Here is an 11761-nt window from a genome sequence, read left to right on the forward strand (position 1 = left end):
ACCCCCGATTGTGGGTAACATAGTTGGTAGGATCGCTGTCCGATCCGCACCTGGTGGAAAAGACCTGAAGTCGAATCCCGTTGATGATGGGAGGAATTTTATGGGACTTTTTCATAACGTGGCTGGGTTAGTCAGTCTCAGGCAAGGATAGCATGGTTTTTCTCCAAGAAAGTCGGGTTTTTTCTTCCAGGAAAGCAGAAAATCGACCTCAGAATACAGGCAATTCACAGAAAATACCTACACGGAGCAATGGCCTAAGTAGCCCATGCACCTTAAATCCAATAACAATAACAACACTCATGCACCCATGCGCCTTTCTTATGTTTAACTTCAACAATTTCTCTACCACTTTTCTCTCAGTTATTACAAAATCATTTGGCTCCCTGCTACAGCTTGATAAACTTCTAGCATCTCCTACCCAAAAGAATTCCTCATGCGTGAATGTAGATGCAAAATACGCATTTCGTTTGTCAACCATCCGAGCATAATCATCAACAGTTAAACCATCGATATCAAGTGGACCAGTTTTTCCCCTTCCTTCTAGTATTTACACAAATAAAGAAGTCTTTGCTGGTTTTCTTTGCATCCTTCACCAAAGGTTTCTCTTAATCTGCCTTCGCTTGCCAAACCTCCTTTGTGACTTGCTTACAGATTATACAAGGGGCATTCAAAAAATAAGTTTCACCTGCCGCCATCTCTTGGTATAATTGCGCAACAAATGTGACTCCTGAGCGGATTGGAGCTCATATCGTGCGCATCCTGGTAGGCGAGTTTCGTTGCCGTAGCTATAACAGTTGTGTAAGAGCAAGCGTTCGTAATAGCACGTCAGCTAGAATGTTACTCCAAGTTTGAGGTACGCAGAACAGTACGATTTTTGTAGCGAAACGTCTGAATTGTTCCGGGATTCATCGTGAAATAACACTGGTGTACAGGGAAAATGCAATGTCGCATCCAGCCATAGTGAAGTGGTACCAGCAGTTTAAAAGTGGTCGCACAGATTTGACGGAGCTTATCGAAAAGGAAGACCATCACCGTCGAGCACTGCAAACAACATGATGCTTGTTGATGAAATGATTCGCAATAATCGAAGATTGACAGTCGCAGTAATGGCAAAGGAGTTGGATACTTCGATAGGCAGTGTTCAGTCCATCGTCCGTGAACATCTTGACTTAGATAGAGATAGAATTTGAACTTAAATAGAGATTTTGTAGGTTATTGCTTAGTACCGGTAAGGGTATCTAATCCACGTGTTGGACAAGATTTTACAGCTCCGGAAAACGCTAAGTTTTTAATTATATTTAGCCGTTTTATTGACTTAATTGTATTAAATTAAATTATTTTCTATAAGTAGCTTATAGACCTAATCAAGCTCTTTGGTTTATTTTGAATTTAGATCGCAATTTTGAAAGTTAATTAATACTCACTGTACATAGATTTACCGTTCGTAACTTGCCGCCATTGTTATATGATACAACATACACTGTGCTGCACTTTATTAGGTACACTCCTGCTGTACACACAAATAGTTTGTCCCACAACGTTACAGTCACATGACCACAGTTGTGGATATAAATGCAGCAGAGCAACCTTTCTAGTATCAGTTAAACGTACAAACCGTAGCAAAAATGGGAAAAGGAGTGATCTAACGGACTTCGAACGTGGCATGGTAGTAGGTGCAAGACGTGCTGGACAAATCATCTCTGAAACGGCAGTTCTGAACTTTTCACGAACCACAGTTTCAAGGGTGTATCGAGAATGGTGCAACGAACAGAAAACATTCTGGCAACGGTACTTCGGTGGAAGAAAATCGCTTGTTGATGAGAGAGAGAGGTCAGGGGAGGATGGCTAGAATTGTGCAAGCAAACAGATGGGCCACAATGTCGCACATCACGTCAGAATACAACCTTGGTGCGCAGAACAAAATATCGCAACGGACCACTAGTTGCACTTTGTCGCGAATGAACTACAACAGCCGACGGCCACATCGCATACCTTTGTTGTCAATGAAGAACAAGAGAGCACGCCTCCTGTGGGCACAGCAACACCAGAACTGAACTATCGAGGATTGGAAAACAGTTGCTTGGTCTGACGAGTCGAAGTTCCTGGTGCATCATGTTAATAGAAGGAAGGCTCAGAATTTGGCGAAAACAACATGAATCCATGGATCCGTCATGTCTGACGACTACTGTGCAAGGTGGTGGGGACAGTGTTATGGTGTGGGGAATGTTTCGTTTTCTTGGCACACGTTGGGTCCATTGACCATTGATACCCATAGATTCACGTCTGAATGCTACATCGTACCTAAACATCGTTGCTGACCATGTGCATCCGTTCATGTTGACAGTTTATCCTCAGTCAGACGGTTACTTTCAGCAGGATAATGCGCTGGTGCACAAAGCCCGAATCACTATGGAATGGTTACAGGAACATGACAATGACTTTCTTTGCTGCATTGGCCTGCTCCGTCCGTGGATCTCAATCCATTTGCACATCTTTGGGATGAGTTGGAAAGGGCTGTTCGCTGGCCTACACCTCCGTCGAATCTTAAAGAACTGCGTGACACACACATGTCTGCATGGTACTCTATTCCTGCACAACGTTTTCAGCATCTTGTTCAATCCATACCTAGACGAATTCAGGCTGTTTTGCAGGCTAAAGGAAGCTCAACATGCTACTAGGTAGTTAGGTGTACCTAATAAGGTGGCAGCACAGTGTATATCCCGAACTAGATAGCGTAAGTTCTAATGTAAAACTAGATATTATTTCTATTAGAAATCTGTTATCTTAGTATAGTATAGTATTATCAATTAATGAGTAAAATTTTATTAATCTTATAAATTTCATTGTGAATTAAATTGTACTTTTTTTTTATCTAAATTCATATAACGACTTAGATTTTACAAACGTAACATTATAAATAAATACATATAACCAGGGGCAGCTCGTCCATTGGCACTGCAACACCCCCATCTATTTAAATCTAGATATACAGTGAACGGAGTTTTATGATATTTTGTGAAGAACAATGCGATGCAATGAATATTTTTATTAACAGGACCCGCATATAGTATGCACATCCTCTATTTCCGGTAATCATTTCAATAATAAACGAATAAAAACACGAAATCGTTTCCAACTTTGAAGTTTAATTAACCGTAGGCCTCGCTGTTCACCAGGCAGTGACACATTTTGCATTCCAGTGAATATCTGGTAAAGTGTAAAGTGTGTTTAGGGTCAAGGGGCACCAGGGGTTTCCCCCATCTCCGCGTAGTTTATATTGTGGGTGAACCAGTTGACTGGAAAAGCCAGAGATTCAAAAGTGTATGGACTTTGTATATGTGTGATGCCTTGTACCGTTGTTCATCTGGTCATTTAGCCGCCAGACCCCTACTGAGGCCCGAAGTTGTCCCACTTTCGCCCCGTTGAGGCAGACCAGGTACTCACTAGTATATAGTTCACTCTGGCAGGTCCTGCCACCTAATTTCCTGAGATTTTAGTGGCTAGGACCTAAAAAAAAAAAAAAAAAGTATCGCGTACGCGTCGCGGGGAGCGCTAGAGTCCAAAATGTTGGGCAAAATTAATTTAGATTGGTGATTTTAGATTGTCTGGGGCATGTTCACGTTTCTGTCAGATAGAGTGGGGTGAAGACTGAAGACTGGGGGGCAGATAGACAGAAATATGGAGCCAAAAGGAAGGCAACTCCAGTTTACAGTGGGGCATGCCCATGCCCCACCAGAGGGAAGAAATATCTGGTAGTTGGTTGCCATTGGTAATCAGCATATTGGTAACTTGCCAATATACATTTTTATAGGTGAAACGAATCAAAGTCACTGTAAAGCGCGCGGTGCAGATTTCATCGTTGACCATGATGGGTGTGTAGCCACAATGTGGTGTCTTTTTGTTATTCGCCCGAATTCCCATTAAGTAACTAAATAATATCAGTGTTAAGTCAATACTCAACGGTCAACAGTGTAATTATGTGATTACAGCTTAATTGCGAATTGAGCTTGAACTTGACAAGTTGAAGCTGTATTATGAGGTGATGTGCAAGTAAAAGGTTATTTCTATGACACACGATTTTGTGAAATTTGATTCGATCATGGCCTCCATGCTTCCCCAAGAAGTAAATCGCGTGACATTGAATAAACTTCAGCAACTTAGTTTTTCGCAATTATCTCTCCAAGAAAAAAATTCGATTAAAAAAGAAGGCTGCCCCACACTAAAGATTCGAATTTCTCAGCGGGAAATAAGTAATAATAAGAAATATATTCGCAGTTTTAAAACTGAATGGTACCAAAGGAAAAGTTGGCTTTGTGGTTGTGAAGTTAAAAATGCATTGTTTTGTTTTCCATGTTTACTGTTCGGAGGTGACTTAACGTGAACAAAAAGTGGCTTTACAAACATAAACAGAATGAAAGAAAAAACTCTAAAATATGAGAGTTCAAAGAAACATATTGATAATGTGATTTCACTATCGCTTTTAGGAAGCTTAAATATTAAGGAACAGCTTAGTGAGGCCTACAGACTTTCGATCTGTAAATATAACAGAAAAGTTACCAGGAAGCGTGCGGTATTATCTAAAATAATAGACTGCAACAAATTTTGTGGACACTTTGAAATTCCTTTACGTGGACATGACGAAAAAGACGATTCTAAAAATCCAGGAGTATTCAGAGGATTAATAAATTTCGCCTGTACATTAGATTCCAATTTAAAGAACCATTTAGAAAGTAAAGCATCATTCAAAGGCATTTCAAAAACTATTCAGAATGATACTCTTCACTGTTTGCTGCAAATATGCCTGGATGAATTAAAAAGAGAAATTAAAGAAGCTTTATTCGTAGCTGTCATGGCTGATGACATAACAAATGTTTCACAATATATACATATGGTAATTGTTCTGAGATATGAACTGAATAGAGATATTTTTGGGGTTTCTTCACTCCGGAAAACCAAATGGCAGACAGAATATCGAAATGCATCCTAGATCAGTTAGACATAATCCTGGAAGGAAATACTCAAAAACTGGTTGCTCAGACATTTGATGGGCAAGTGTGATGAAAGGCAAGAAAGGGGAAGTTCAGGTTAAAATAAAAAGTGTACAAAAATGCACATTTTATTCACTGCTATGTACACCAACTGAATCTGATGACGAGAAATGTAGCAAGTAGTACCCGAGATTCAAGAATATTCTTTTCGAACCTCATGTAGATACCAACATTTTTCTCGAAATCACCAAAGCTTTTCTCTGTTCTCAGAAAGCATATGTACAGCCGTGTTGCCCGACCTTCCCCTACAAGATGGAACTTCAATATACGCACTTAACAGCGTTTGTGAAAATTTTGAATCCTTAAAAAAGTGCATGGAGGAACTACAAACGACAGCAAACGCAGATAATCCGATTTCAGAAGCAACTGCAATTTTGCACATCTTGAGTAATGAAAAATTTGAGTTCTGGTTAGAACTTTTCCATCTGATAATGCCTCACGTGGAAGTTATTTATAATCAAATGCAATCTCGAGAACTTGAGGCAGTTAAAATACATGAACATATAGGAAACTTTAAGAATGCCATTCTGAAAATCAGGAATTCAATGTACTGTGAAAATCCTTCAAAAACACTCATGATTGAATCGAAGCAAATATGCGACTATATAAGTGTTGACATAGGTGAGAGATATTCTTTTTCAAAGCAATTAATTGCTGCTAAATTGTTTAACAAGGAGAACTTAGTTATTTTTCTTACGAAAATTACAGTAGTGTAGGAGACTACTGAGGTATATTCCATGACTGAAAGAGAAAACTGCTTACGGAATTACAAGTTTTCTGTAGCAGACATGATCTACACAATAATTGCAAATTAACTGACTTGCTGAAATTTATCATAACACACTCCTACTCTCATTTTTGTTTTTCCAGTGCATATGCCACATCAAACTAACTCAACTTTGCACTGGCAACTGATGTCAAATGGATGCACTGCCTTAGATTTCATGTGCTTTTAATTAACGGCAGAACCCCCCCCCCCCCACTCCTATCCTGTCTGTCCTTTCTGTATATATTGTACTCTGAAATAAGATAAGGGTAAATCCAGTAAATATCTTTAATTATGAATACTTTGGAACTTTTGAGACAATCGTGTCTCTTCTTGAACAGAGTTTAAACTTAACAGATACAGTTATGGGTGCAGTGAGGCCTGTGAAGGCACGTTATTCAGTCATTAAACTGGCGTTCATTGTTGCTGCAGGGACATGCGCAGTTCTTCTCCAGCGCTTGTAGAGGTATAAAACGGTTGTCTCCAAGATGAGGTGCAGTCTCATGCGCTTGCAGCGGTTCATGGCTCTCGAATTGCTCAATATATTGAGTGACTCCAACCATAGGCGGTGGCGGAAGTGCCTAGAGTGGTCTATTATTTCGTAGTCTCGTTTGGGATTGAGGTCGTTGTGGGTAGCCCAGAAGTGCTCTGCGATTACGGACTGGTCGGTCTCAACAAAGCGGATTGCTCTGCCGTGTTCCGCAAGGCGGTCTTGAAGACGTCTCGAAGTCTCTCCTACGTATCAGCTGTCACAGTCTCTACAGGTTATGCAGTATATTACACTGCTGCGTAAGAGAGGGGTAACAGGGGTCTTTACACTGGAGACTAGAGAACGTAGGCTTCTACAGGGTAACTGTACGCATTTTATGTGGTATTTCCTGAAGATTTTAGATCCAACATGACACACCTGATTAGTAGGGAACGTAGGCGGTACGTGTATTGTCCTGGGTTGGTAGTCTCGGGTGGACTGTGAGCTCTTGTGCTTGCAATAGGCACTTGTCTAGTACGTGTGTTGGGTAGCCACAATTGATTAAGTCTGTCCTCACACGAGAAATCTCGCTGCACCAAGCTGCATCTGTGCTGGAATGGCTCCAAGCTCTGGAGAATAGACTGCGGGCAGTGCTGTTGAGATGACTGGGGGCATGGCCGGATTTGTAGTTTGTGAATTGCCCGCACCACATAGGCTTACAGTATGCTGAGGTTTCCAGGTGTGGGCCCACACGTTTTACTAGTACATCCAGGAACGGGAGTGATCCGTTAACCTCTAACTCTAGAATGAATTGGATGAACCCAGACAGGGAATTGAGATATTCTAGTCGTGTTGTTTCAGAGCTACGTGGGATGACGGTGAAGATGTCATCAATATATCTGCACCATGTTGTAATAGGTACAGGTGGGTTCAGGAATATCTGTTCTTCTAATTCTTCCATGGCGATGTTGGCTACTACGGAACTAACAGGGGCGCCCATAGCAGTGCCATGTACTTGTTGGCATACGGAATCCTCGAAAGTGAAGATGCTGCTTGACAAACACAGGTTGAGGGCGGTACAGATGTCGTCAGTAGACAGTGATGTTCTGTTTGGAAGGTTTAAGTCATTATCAAGGAGCCTCTTGGTGCAGTGTACGGCCTGCTGGACAGGGATTGACATAAATAGAGACACTACATCAAATGATGCCATAACAGCGTTTTAAGAAATTGAGAGGTCTTTAATAAGGCGAATAAATTCGCTGCTGTTATTGACGGTGTGCGTGGTATTTCCTACAAGAGGTGAAAGAAGACGTGCACTATACTTGGACAGTTCATACGTAGGTGCATTGCAGCAGGACACTATGGGTCTGAGAGGAACGCCTGGCTTATGGATTTTCGGTAATCCATAAAACTGTGGCAGTTGGCAGCCCGTGGCATGAAGGAGTCGCCGATTTGGAGCGGAGATTTTCTTTTCTTTAAACCATGCATGGACAAGCTTATTGACGCATGACTCCAGATGTTTTAAGACCTTAATGGGTGGATCTGTCAAAAGTTCATATAGGCTGGGGTCTAGTAGGAGGGCCAGGACTTTCTCTCAGTAGGCTGACCGGTCTAATACGACAGTCCGACGGCCTTTGTCAACAGTCAACAGGGAGTGCGACGATAGTGTTGTCCTTTCTTATAGAGGAAAGGGCGGCGTGTTGACGGTAGTTAAGGTTTGGGTAGGTGGGCCGTGTGCTACGGAGGATGGCGGCTGTTCTGAAACGGATTTCATTAGCAGTTTCTTCAGGGAGGTTGATAACACTTGCCTCTACTCCCATAGCGAGCTGTGTGATCGGTGGTTTCGATGGCACAACGGCGAACTTCATACCAGTGGACAAGACGTTGAGCTGCTCCGGAAAACAACTAGCTCCTGTGGGACCAGAGGATTATGTCTTGGGGGTTACCGCCTTGTTGCCTGCTGATCAAGTGCAAGCTTTGACGTTGATATGGGCAGATGAGAGTTTGATGCCCCCCAATTTAATTCTGTTCCAATTAAATTATATCGAAAAATGTATATGTTATTTTTGAACACATATCTTTTTAATATACAAACCAAAGTTGTCTCTGGGCACCCAACCCTTTGAAACAGTTGTACTTCAAGTGTTCAGGTTTTCACTGTCAGTGTGTATGTGTGTGTTAAGCACCAAAGCAACTAAGTTTATAATGTGACAGTGTACTGTAGTTGTAAAATGAGTTTATTCTCTGGTTGATTTGCCGATTAAAAAGTCCATGAAACCCTCGCCTAAACCGACTAACTCAGTTACGTTGTGTATAAGCTCATTAAAATTACTTGCAGCATTGAAGGGATTTGAATCCTGAAATTTTCCACCCAGTGGAAATCAAAGTAAACGATGATTATATCCCCTGTGCTGCCCGCAAGGATGATTTATCAAATAACATGTACAATAGAGAAGCTAAAGCGTTCTGTACTGTACTCGAGGAGTGTTACCAAAACTCCACCACGTGATGTTGAAGACATTTTGTATAGCTGTGAGGTGAGAACTGTACAGCAGTTCTTTTTTTTTTGGAGGGCGGGGGCAGTGCACAGAGAAATTATTTTAAAGTATTGACATTATATTTGATGTCAATACTTTAAAATAGCCGGGTCTGAGTCAACTATTCCTGTCTGTGCACAATGCACGAACTCCACACCCATCGGATGAAGTGCAATACTGATAGGTGTCACCTTTCCCACATTAGAAGTTCTAAAATAGCAGTGAAATTTTGAGGATCAGAGCTGTTGTTTCAGCTTTTCAGCAGTGTTTCTATGGGCTATAGGCAGCACAACGTAGGATTGCAGAATTGCAGACACTTTCAAATCTCACCTTAACTCGCGACTTTTTTCAACATTGACCTGTACTTGTTAAGTAAATCTGGAGATCTTCTACTCTTATTGTCATTAGTGCCAACGTGTACCACAATATCACCTTTTGTGTCCTTAAAAGATGACATCTGTTCTATATCATCATCAACTTTTGCCCCTGGCAGACATAGTCTGTCCTATTCCACCTATTCTTTTTGCACAATATATTTCTCGTTTTCCTGACAATAGTGTCACTGACAATAATTAGCTCCTGTGGAATCAGAGCATTCTGCCTTGAAGATTGCTGCTGTGTTGCCTGAAGCACAAAAGTGAACTCTGGCTTTGAGTTGGGCAGCTGAGAGCTCGATGGGACTCCATTTTAATTCCTTCGAGAGCATCTACCCTACGCTTCAAATTCTTATATTCGCCCATTAGAACGCTGAGTTGGCGGATAATTTCTTGACACTCAAGAAATTATAACAAAATGTGTCAAGATGACACATAAGACATCCTCCTTGGCTAGATCATGTCCTGTTCTAGAAACTACGCAAACATTTCACAAGTTTCACATTTTTTGAGGCTGCGATGCATTGTAGAATCACTCTCTTCAGTTCATCCCCGAGCCAATGTATTGCCGTTACTTTGCTGCTGTAGTGTGGGGGCGCATGATTTTTATTTAAATACAATTGACTAACAATGAAAATTAATGAGATTTCTAAATTTAATTAATTGGCAATACTACACTGATCTAATAGATTCCTCAATGCAGTGATATGTATTACGCTTTCTAATGTTATGTTATACCTTGCCCTAATAAGTTCAGAATATACTTTACGCTATATACGATCACAATGTTAAATTAGTTACATCCATAGTACTGCCGGAACAAGATATTTTTGGGCCCCGTACAGAAAGATATTTCAGTGTTCCCTTTACTAAATATATATATATATATATATACATTTTTTTTTCATCATTTGTAAAATTTGGCGCCCCTTAAAGAATGGCACCCCAGGTAAGGACCCTGCTAGCCGGTGCCTTAATCCGGCACTGGTCCTTATCTAAAGATATATGCCCAACAAGGGAATTGAAGTTATAAGTTAAGGTTAATATTTAACAAAATTATCCAACTAAAGCGAACCTAATTGGTTCTAACTTTAGAGCTACCTATTTACCACAATTAAAAATTAGAATTACCCTCCCATTCACTCTATACTATAACAATGGCGGCAAGATTCGAACGAAACAATGATTCTACGTATAAGTTTTGTCAAGCCGTTTCAAATTTCGACCACTAAAATCCGGCAATTATTATAGCAGAGTGGTCGGGCGCCTCCATAGCCAGGTGGGCAGAGCAGCAGTGCATAGAATAGACCGGGGTTCGAGCCCGTGACTACCAAATACGGAGGATGCGGAAAGGTCAGGGAATAACCACCGCATATCCCCGGAGCAATATGGCCTTAGTTGCTAATGCTGCTAGAAACCAAATAACAAACAAGCAGAGTGGGCAGGTGCCAGGATGCATAAGTACACGTGCTTTGAATGATCCGAGTTCAAAGCTGTTTTCTGGTAAATACGGTGTTGTTGCTTGTATTCTATCTTATGAACTTCTATGACCGTGTGGTCATCCCGGACTTCCCGGTGTATAAAAAGAAAATTTATTTATTTTATATACAAAATTTGGAACGGTTGCTCTTGTAGAATCCCACATAGTCATAGTATATTGATGTATGTAAGGTGGCATCTAGATTTAAAGTCTATCTCCACCGTATAATCAGTATCAAGCAGAACATCTACCAATAGCAAAAAAGCCACTCTGCAACCGGGGAGCAAACACCAAATTGGCGATTGCCTCCCGGTGCCCATCCCTAGAGCCGGGTCTGAGTCAACTATTCCTGTCTGTGACCTTCCCCACATCCTGGCTGCCCACACCAGGAATTCAAACAAAACAAACAAACAAAAAACATATCTTGCCGACCTTAGGCTTGGCTGTGGGAGGATCTCACATCCAAGCCTAAAATCGGCAACTGCACTTGTGGCTGACCAGAACAGGCTTGCACTCACTCAGAGGTTTCTCCCCAAGCAGATGCTTGCCGCCCTGAACTCTGTGGACGCCGACTTTGACAGGCTAATAAGTAACAAGCAGGAAAGACGCAACTTTATCAAAGTCCTTGAACCCTGACCTACTAAAAGAGGATCACTATGCTCCCATCCACATGTTCAAATCTGTGATCACTGGAGCCCTGCTGAATCATTGCCAAGTTGTATTCTGTTTTTCTGTATTTGTGTTGAGCTCTGTGTTTTTATGCTGCATTTGTATTTCTTTTTGCATTTGTAATCTGTATTTTTTAGCCTTTTTGCATTTGTAATCTAATTTTGTAGCCTTTTGTATTTGTACCCTGTACTTTATTCTGCTTTTCTCTAATTGCTATATGTGAACCCCTGGCGCTCGTCGCCGTGATGGGATATTGTGCTGTAACTCTACTCACAATAAATATTTATTTATTTAATATATTGCAGCTGAAGAACTGGATGTTATGTTTGTTCTACGCTGGCTGGAAGAATTAATGGGAATTGTGGCGGACACGCAGAAACAGAACTTTTTCGGTTCGCGCATAAAAGTCTTCGGTTTT

The sequence above is a fragment of the Mastigoproctus giganteus genome, chromosome 9 (assembly GCF_048544385.1).
Source record: "Mastigoproctus giganteus isolate SK-2022 chromosome 9, ASM4854438v1, whole genome shotgun sequence".
Taxonomy (NCBI): domain Eukaryota; kingdom Metazoa; phylum Arthropoda; class Arachnida; order Uropygi; family Thelyphonidae; genus Mastigoproctus; species Mastigoproctus giganteus.